Source organism: Pseudorca crassidens, chromosome 17, assembly GCF_039906515.1.
Source record: "Pseudorca crassidens isolate mPseCra1 chromosome 17, mPseCra1.hap1, whole genome shotgun sequence".
NCBI classification, from domain to species: Eukaryota; Metazoa; Chordata; class Mammalia; order Artiodactyla; family Delphinidae; genus Pseudorca; species Pseudorca crassidens.
In genome coordinates this window covers 18,641,403-18,650,231 of record NC_090312.1, presented here as the reverse complement: position 1 = coordinate 18,650,231, position 8,829 = coordinate 18,641,403, and positions in this window count along the sequence as shown.

Genomic DNA, 8,829 nt, shown 5'->3' with positions numbered 1-8,829 from the left:
CTGAGATCTCTCATACTCCAAAGGCTGGGTATTCTCTTTCCATTCCATTGTGCAGAAATGCCTCTCACAAGGAGGACACCCCCAGTCCCAGACTATGTGCTCTTGGCCAGAATGGAGCTCTGAAGCTGAAATATCTACACTATTTTCTTTGTGTTTCCTAACTGTGAAGTTCCTCCCTGGGCAGAGAGGGAGGAGAGAATTTATCTCCCACCTCCTCTGTCTCATTGCTTCCCAAGGAGGAGGGCAGGGTAGGCCAGTGTCCACAGAGTTGACAGGGTAAGTTGACATATTTGGGTTTAAATCCTGATTCTAGCTGCTTGTCAGCTGTGTGGACCTAGATAAGATACTTAACATCTCTGTGTCTCACTTTCCTTGGCCTCTGTAATGGGAGTACTAATGGTATTTATTTCAAATGTTTATTGTGAGGATTAAATGAAACAATACACCTAGAGGCCTTAGCACATTGCTTAATGTATAGTAAATAATCTGTTCATATTTGCCACTATTATGATGACTGTTTTAGAAACTCTTGACCTCTTGCTTTCCATTTCTGTACATGATGATTTCCACAAACCATTGACCAGAGAATGCTGAATTGCAGACAGTTCAGCTTATATTTATAAGTGTTTTTTTGGAAAAAGGTGGTCTTGTGGGTATGGAGTATGAAAATGTTCTGTGTGGACGGGTGAATTCCAATCATACTTATGTTTATTCTAAAGTCACAGAGTTGGTTATATGGAATCCATGAGTCTTAATTAGAGGTATGAAGAAGGATGTGGATTTTTGTGTGTGTATTTTTTATGGAGGTATAAACTACATTTCGTAAACTGAACAAATCTTAAGTTACAACTTGATTAGCTTTTACCTAAAGTGAACGTATTCGTGTAATACTCAAGTGATACTCCCGATATAAACAGAGAATGTTGCCCATACCACAGAATATCCCCGTGCATCTCCTGGTCAGCCCCTTCCTCCACCAAAGGTAACCACTCTGTTGGCTTCTATTGCCCTAGATTAGTTTTTCCCCTCTTTGAACTTTATAAAAAAGGAATCATGGAACATGTATTTTTGATCACTATTATGCTTGTGAAGTTCATCCATGCCATTGTGTATAGCAGTAGTTTATTCCTTTTTATTGTTGTTTAATACTCTATCATATGAATCTACCACCATGATTTTATTTTCCAATGTTTATGAGCTTTTGCATTGTTTTCTCATTTTTGGCTACTACGGTGACTCCTTTGAATATTCTTAAATATACCCTTTTCTCTTATGTGGACACATTCCTTTCTATTAGGAATATACCCCGGAGAGGAATTGCTGGGTCATGAATATGTGTGTCTATTCAGGTTTAGTAGATAGCATCGAATAGTTTTAAAGTAGTGACAATTTTCACTCCCACCAGTGAGATAGGAGAGTTCCAGTTTCCTATACTCTCTAACACTGATCCATTCCATTGTTACTGTTAAATTTTAGCCATTTTAATGGGTATGTAGGACTTTTTGACTGTGATTTGAATCAGCAGTTCTCTAATGCCTTGTGATGTTGAGCATCTTTTCATGTGCTTATTGGAATTTAGATTTCCTCGTTTGTGAACTATCAAAGTTTTTTACCTATTTAAAAAACTTGGGTTGTCCTTTCCTATTAATATAAAGTAGATTTCAAAAAAAAATCTGAATTTAAGTTCTTTGTCAGATTTATGTAATGCAGATATATTTTTGTAGCTTTTTCACTGTCTTAGTGATATCTTTTGATGAACAGAAGTTCTTAATTTTACTAAAGTTCAATTTTCAATCTTTCCCTTGGTGATAGTGTTCAGTTGTCCTGTTTTGTATGCTGGATATTAGACACTTGTGAAACAGCTACGGCTGCTGATGGGTGATTGGAATAAAAGGGAAGAGAGGAAAATGTTTGATTAAACTGAAGGGAGTGAGAATATACTTTTGAAGCCAGAGGGGAAGAACATCACAAAGACCAGAGGAGTCACGATTTGGGGTCAGGGAGATACAGTAGAACAGGACAACCTTGAAGAGACTGTAGAGGTCCCACATGGGCAAGGATATGATTACTCCTTTATTTTGCCAAAGAGAGACATTTTCTAAGACTTTAAGACAAGACCCTGGATAGAGTCCAGAGTTATGGTTTGATTTTTCTCTTTATTTTTATACTTGTGCCCAATCTATGGCAAGGTGGTACAGTGCTGATTCAAAGCTTCTGAAGTCTGAGAGGTTGCATGTGGTGTAAAACCAAACCTAAATTGCTTTCAGGATCCAATGAATTAGCGGAGGTCATGTTTTCATGCATTATATGCTTAGTAAATGCCTCTTCCTTTCCTTGTACATAATTATATTAACTTAAGTAATAGCATGGGGGTGATTTAGTATTGTGATTGGGCGAAAGCCAAAATAAGGTTTTTGTTGTTTTGTGCGTGTGTGTGTGTTCTTCTTCTTTGTTTAATTTAAAGCATGGACCATAGTTTCCCTTTTATTTTAAAAAAGAATCTCACATTTATTTAATTAGTATTACTAATTAGTATTACTAATTTTACATGTGTTACCTAGGTGCTTTCACATAGGTTATCTCATTTAATCTCCACAATAAAGGGTGTGTTATTGTCACCATTTTACAAATGGGAAAGTAGAGGCTAAGAGAGATGAAATCATTTGCCCAAGAACGCTTGACTAGTAAGATATTTAAGAATTCAGATTTAAGCTGTATTTTTATAATGAAAGTCCCTGTCACAGTTTTGAATTTTAGGATTAAGAATTATTCACTTTAAGGGAGGGTGGGAGAGAGACGCAAGAGGGAGAGGATATGGGGATATATGTATACATATAGCGGATTCACTTTGTTATACAGCAGAAATGAACACATTGTAAAGCAATTATACTCCAATAAAGATGTTAAAAAAAGAATTATTCACTAAAATAGGCCTCTATTTTATTTTTATTTATGAATAACAACTTATATTTTCAATTATTTGAATATTCTAGTACCATTAATAAATTATTTTTGTTGTATTTCATAGGCTCCAGAATACAAGCATGAATGTGAAATAGAGCTTCACTGTATAAAATGTAGGAAGAATAACTTTTAAACATATGCTGAACTCAATGGTAACCATATATCCATGGATAGGTAACTTTTTAGGAAGAAGTATCATGATAATAGGGGAAATTCTGGAAGAGTTCTTATACCTTGCTTGGAACATCAACTCAATAGGGAGAAATGTAATACACTAGTAGGTCAAGTGTCGTTCTATAATTACAGGGACACATATAGTCCCAGTGGTCCCAGGGCTGACTTTTCCCTAAAAAAAGTAGTTGGGCTGGATTTTGGTTGTCAACTTTGCACTGCTGTCACTCACTTCTAAGGTTTTCTCTGCATTCAAGAAGCATATTTGAGCAAGATTTCTTTACAAGATAGTTATGAGTTAGGATTTCCCAATGATAGGTATTTGAACAATACTTGGAAGGTACAGAGAAAGGAAGTCTGTTATTCTCAGGAGATTATTGAAACTTCGCACTCATGATGGTGTCTCAGACATCTCTTTCAGCTCCTATTTTGCGGCTTGGATGACCAGAAATGGTAGCTTTTCAGACTTCTCTGCAAGCTACCATTTTACTCTTTGGTGGCCAGATGTGGAGGCATCTCCGATTTTCCCATGAGCTTCCACTTCAAGGACACTGTAGGCAAACACAATAGTTTTCTGATTTCCCTGGGCCCTAGCATCTCTACTTGTGCTTGTGCATTAGTAACTCTATGTCCACTATTTTGAACAAGCCTCTGTTTTAATGCACCGCATTTCAAAGCACTCAACTAAGAGGTTGAGTCCTCAGCTAAAATTCTCAGTTGCTGACTTATGGTGATTTAACTAAGCTATTCAGCCTCTGTACCTCATTTTCCTTAATTGTTAAATGGGATTCAATAATGCCTACCTTAAAAAGTAATTCTACAGGGAGACCTTCAAGATGGCAGATGAGTAAGATGTAGAGATCGCCTTCCTACCCACAAATACATCAAAAATACATCTACATGTGGAACAACTCCTACAGGACACCTACTGAACACTGGCGGAAGACCTCAGACTTCCCAAAATATATATATATATTTTTTTCCTTTTTCTCTTTTTGAGAGTGTGTATGTGTATGCTTCTTTGTGTGATTTTGTCTGTATAGCTTTGCTTTTACCATTTGTCCTAGGGTTCTGTCTGTCCATTTTTTTTTTTAGTATAATTTTTAGCGCTTGTTATCATTGGTGGATTTGTTTTTTGGTTTGGTTGCACTCTTCTTTCTTTTTTATTACTTTTTAATTTTTAATAATTTTTAATAACTTTCTTTTTCGCTTATTTTTTTCTTTCTTTTTTCTTTTTTCCTCCCTTTTTTTCTGAGCCGTGTGGCTGATGGGTCTTGGCACTCCGGCTGGGTGTCAGGCCTGGGCCTCCGAGGTGGGAGAGCTGAGTTCAGGACATTGGTCCACAAGAGACCTCCCAGCTCCATGTAATATCAAATGGCGAAAGCTCACTCAGAGATCTCCATCTCAAGCTAAGACCCAGCTCCACTCAACAACCAGCAAGCTACAGTGCTGGACACCCCATGCCAAACAACTAGCGACAGGAACACAACCCCACCCATCAGCAGAGAGGCTACCTAAAATCATAATAAGGTCACAGAGACCCCAAAACACACTACCAGACGTGGTCCTGCCCACCAGAAAGACAAGATCCAGCCTCATCCACCAGAACACAGGCACTAGTCCCCTCCACCAGGAAGCCTACACAACCCACTAAACCAACCTAAGCCACTGGGGGCAAACACCAAAAATAACAGGAACTACGAACCTGCAGGCTGCGAAAAGGAGACCCCAAACACAGTAAATTAAGCAAAATGAGAAGACAGAGAAACACACAGCAGATGAAGGAGCAAGGTAAAAACCCACCAGACCAAACAAATGAAGAGGAAATAGGGAGTCTACCTGAAAAAGAATTCAGGGTAATGAGAGTAAAGATGATACAAAATATTGGAAATAGAATGGAGAAAATACAGGAAACGTTTAACAAGGACCTAGAAGAACTGAAGAGCAAACAAACAATGATGAACAATACAATAAATGAAATTTAAAATTCTCTAGAAGGAATCAATAGTGGAATAACTGAGGCAGAAGAACGGATAAGTGATCTAGAAGATAAAATAGTGGAAATAACTACCGCAGAGCAGAAAAAAGAAAAAAGAATGAAAAGAATTGAGGACAGTGTCAGAGACCTCTGGGACAAGATTAAATGCACTAACATTTGAATTACAGGGGTCCCAGAAGAAGAGAAAAAGAAAGGGACTTAGAAAATATTTGAAGAGATTATAGTTGAAAACTTCCCTAATATGGGAAAGGAAATAGTCAATCAAGTCCAGGAAGCACAGAGAGTCTCATTCAGGATAAATCCAAGGGGAAACACATCAAGACACATATTAATCAAACTATCAAAAATTAAGTACAAAGAAAAAAATATTAAAAGCAGCAAGGGAAAAACAACAAATAACATACAAGGGAATGACCATAAGTTTAACAGTTGATCTTTCAGCAGGAACTCTGCAAGCCAGAAAGGAGTGGCAGGACATATTTAAAGTGATGAAAGGGAAAAACCTACAACCAAGATTACTCTACCCAGCAAGGACTTCATTCAGATTTGACGGAGAAATTAAAACGTTTACAGACAAGCAAAAGCCAAGAGAGCTCAGCACCACCAAACCAGCTTTACAACAAATGCTAAAGGAACTTCTCTAGGCAGGAAACACAAGAGAAGGAAAAGACCTACAGTAACAAACCCAAAACAATTAAGAAAATGGTAATAGGAAGTACATATTGATAATTACCTTAAATGTAAATGGATTAAATGCTCCAACAAAAGACATAGACTGGCTGAATGGATACAGAAACAAGACCCATATGTATGCTGTCTACTGGAGACCCATTTCAGACGTAGGGACACATACAGACTGAAAGTGAGGTGATGGAAAAAGATATTCCATGCAAATGGAAATCAAAAGAAAGCTGTAGTAGCAATTCTCATATCAGACAAAATATTCTTTAAAGTAAAGACTATTACAAGAGACAAAGAAGGACACTACATAATGATCAAGGGATCAATCCAAGAAGAAGATACAACAATTGTAAATATTTATGCACCCAACATAGGAGTACCTCAGTATATAAGGCAAATGCTAACAGCCATAAAAGGGGAAATCACAGTAACACAATAATATTAGGGGACTTTAACATCCCACTTTGACCAATGGACAGATCAACCTAAATGAAAGTAAATAAGGAAACACAAGCTTTAAATGACACATGAAACAAGGTGGACTTAATTGATATTTATAGGACATCCCATCCAAAAACAACAGAATACATTTTCTTTTCAAGTGCTTATGGAACAATCTCCAGGATAGATCATATCTTGGGTCACAAATCAAGCCTTGGTAAATTTAAGAAAATTGACATATCAAGTATCTTTTCCAACCACAACGCTATGAGACTAGATACCAATTACAGGAAAAAAACTGTAAAAAAATACAAAGAGTTGGAAGCTAAACAACACACTACTAAATAACCAAGAGATCATTGAATAAATCAAAGAGGAAATAAAAAAAAAGTACCCAGAAACAAATGACAATGAAAACACGATGACCCAAAACCTATGGGATGCAGCAAAAGCAGTTCTAAGAGGGAACTTTATAGCAGTACAATCCTACCTCAAGAAACAAGAAACAACTCAAATAAACAACCTAACCTTGCACCTAAAGCAATAGAGATAGAAGAACGAAAAAAAAAACCCCAAAGTTAGCAGAAGGAAAGAAATCATAAAGAACAGATCAGAAATAAATGAAAAAGAAATGAAGGAAACGATAGCAAAGGTCAGTAAAACTAAAACCTGGTTCTTTGAGAAGATAAACAAAATTGATAAACCATTAGCCAGACTTATCAAGAAGAAAAGGGAGAAGACTCCAATCAATAGAATTAGAAACGAACAAGGAGAAGTAACAACTGACACTGCTGAAATACAAAGGATCATGAGAGATTACTACAAGCAGCTATATGGCAATAAAATGGAAAACCTGGAAGAAATGGACAAATTCTTAGAAAAGCACAACTTTCTGAGACTGAACCAGGAAGAAATAGAAAATATAAACAGACCAATCACAAGCAGTGAAATTGAGACAGTGATTAAAAATCTTCCAACAAACAAAAGCCCAGGACCAGATGGCTTTACAGGTGAATTCTATCAAACATTTAGAGAAGAGCTAACACCTATCCTTCTCAAACTCTTCCAAAAAATAGCAGAGGGAGGAATACTCCCAAATTCATTCTGTGAGGCCACCATCACCCTGATACCAAAACCAGACAAAGATGTCACAAAGAAAGAAAACTACAGGCCAGTTTCACTGATGAACATAGAGGCAAAAATCCTCAACAAAATACTAGCAAACAGAATGCAACAGCACATTAAAAGGATCATACACCATGATCAAGTGGGGTTTATCCCAGGAATGCAAGGATTCTTCAATATATGCAAATCAATCAATGTGATAAACCATATTAACAAATTGAAGGAGAAAAACCATATGATCACCTCAATAGATGCAGAAAAAGCTTTTGACAAAATTCAACACCCATTTATGATAAAAACCCTCCAGAAAGTAGGCATAGAGGGAACGTACCTCAACATAATACCGGACATATATGACGAACCCACAGCCAGCATAGTTCTCAATGGTGAAAAACTGAAAGAATTTCCTCTAAGATCAGGAACAAGACAAGGCTGTCCAGTCTTACCACTATTCTTCAACATAATTTTGGAAGTTTTAGCCACAGCAATCAGAGAAGAAAAAGAAATAAAAGGAAACCAAATCGGGAAAGAGGAAGTAAAACTGTCACTGTTTGCAGATGACATGATACTATACATAGAGAATCTTAAAGATGCTACCAGAAATCTCCTAGAGCTAATCAATGAATTTGGTAAAGTAGCAGGATACAAAATTAATGCACAGAAATCTCTTGCATTCCTGTACACTAATGATGAAAAATCTGAAAGAGAAATTAAGGAAACACTCCCATTACCATTGCAACAAAAAGAATAAAATACCTAGGAATAACTCTACCTAAGGAGAGAAAACACCTGTATGCAGAAAACTATAAGACACTGATGAAAGAAATTAAAGATGATACAAACAGATGGAGAGATACGCCATACTCTCGGATTGGAAGAATCAACATCGTGAAACTGACTATACTACCCAAAGCAATTTACAGATTCAATGCAATCTCTATCAAACTACCAGTGGCATTTTTCACAGAACTAGAGCAAAAATTTCACAATTTGTATAGAAACACAAAAGACCCCAAATAGCCAAAGCTATCTTGATAAAGAAAAATGGAGCTGGAGCAGTCAGGCTCCCTAACATCAGACAATACTACAAAGCTACAGTAATCAAGACAGTATGGTACTGGCTCAGAAACAGAAATATAGATCAATGGAGCAGGATAGAAAGCCCAAAGATAAACTCATACATATATGGTCACCTTATTTTTGATAAAGGAGGCAAGAATATAAAATGGAAAAAAGACAGCCTTTTCAGTAAGTGGTGCTGGGAAAACTGGACAGCTACATGTAAAAGAGTGAAATTAGACCACTACCTAGCACCATACACAAAAATAAACTCAAAATGGATTAAACACCTAAATGTAAGTCCAGACAGTATAAAACTTTTAGAGGAAAACATAGCAAGAACACTCTTGGACATAAATCACAGCAAGATCCTTTTTGACCCACCTCCT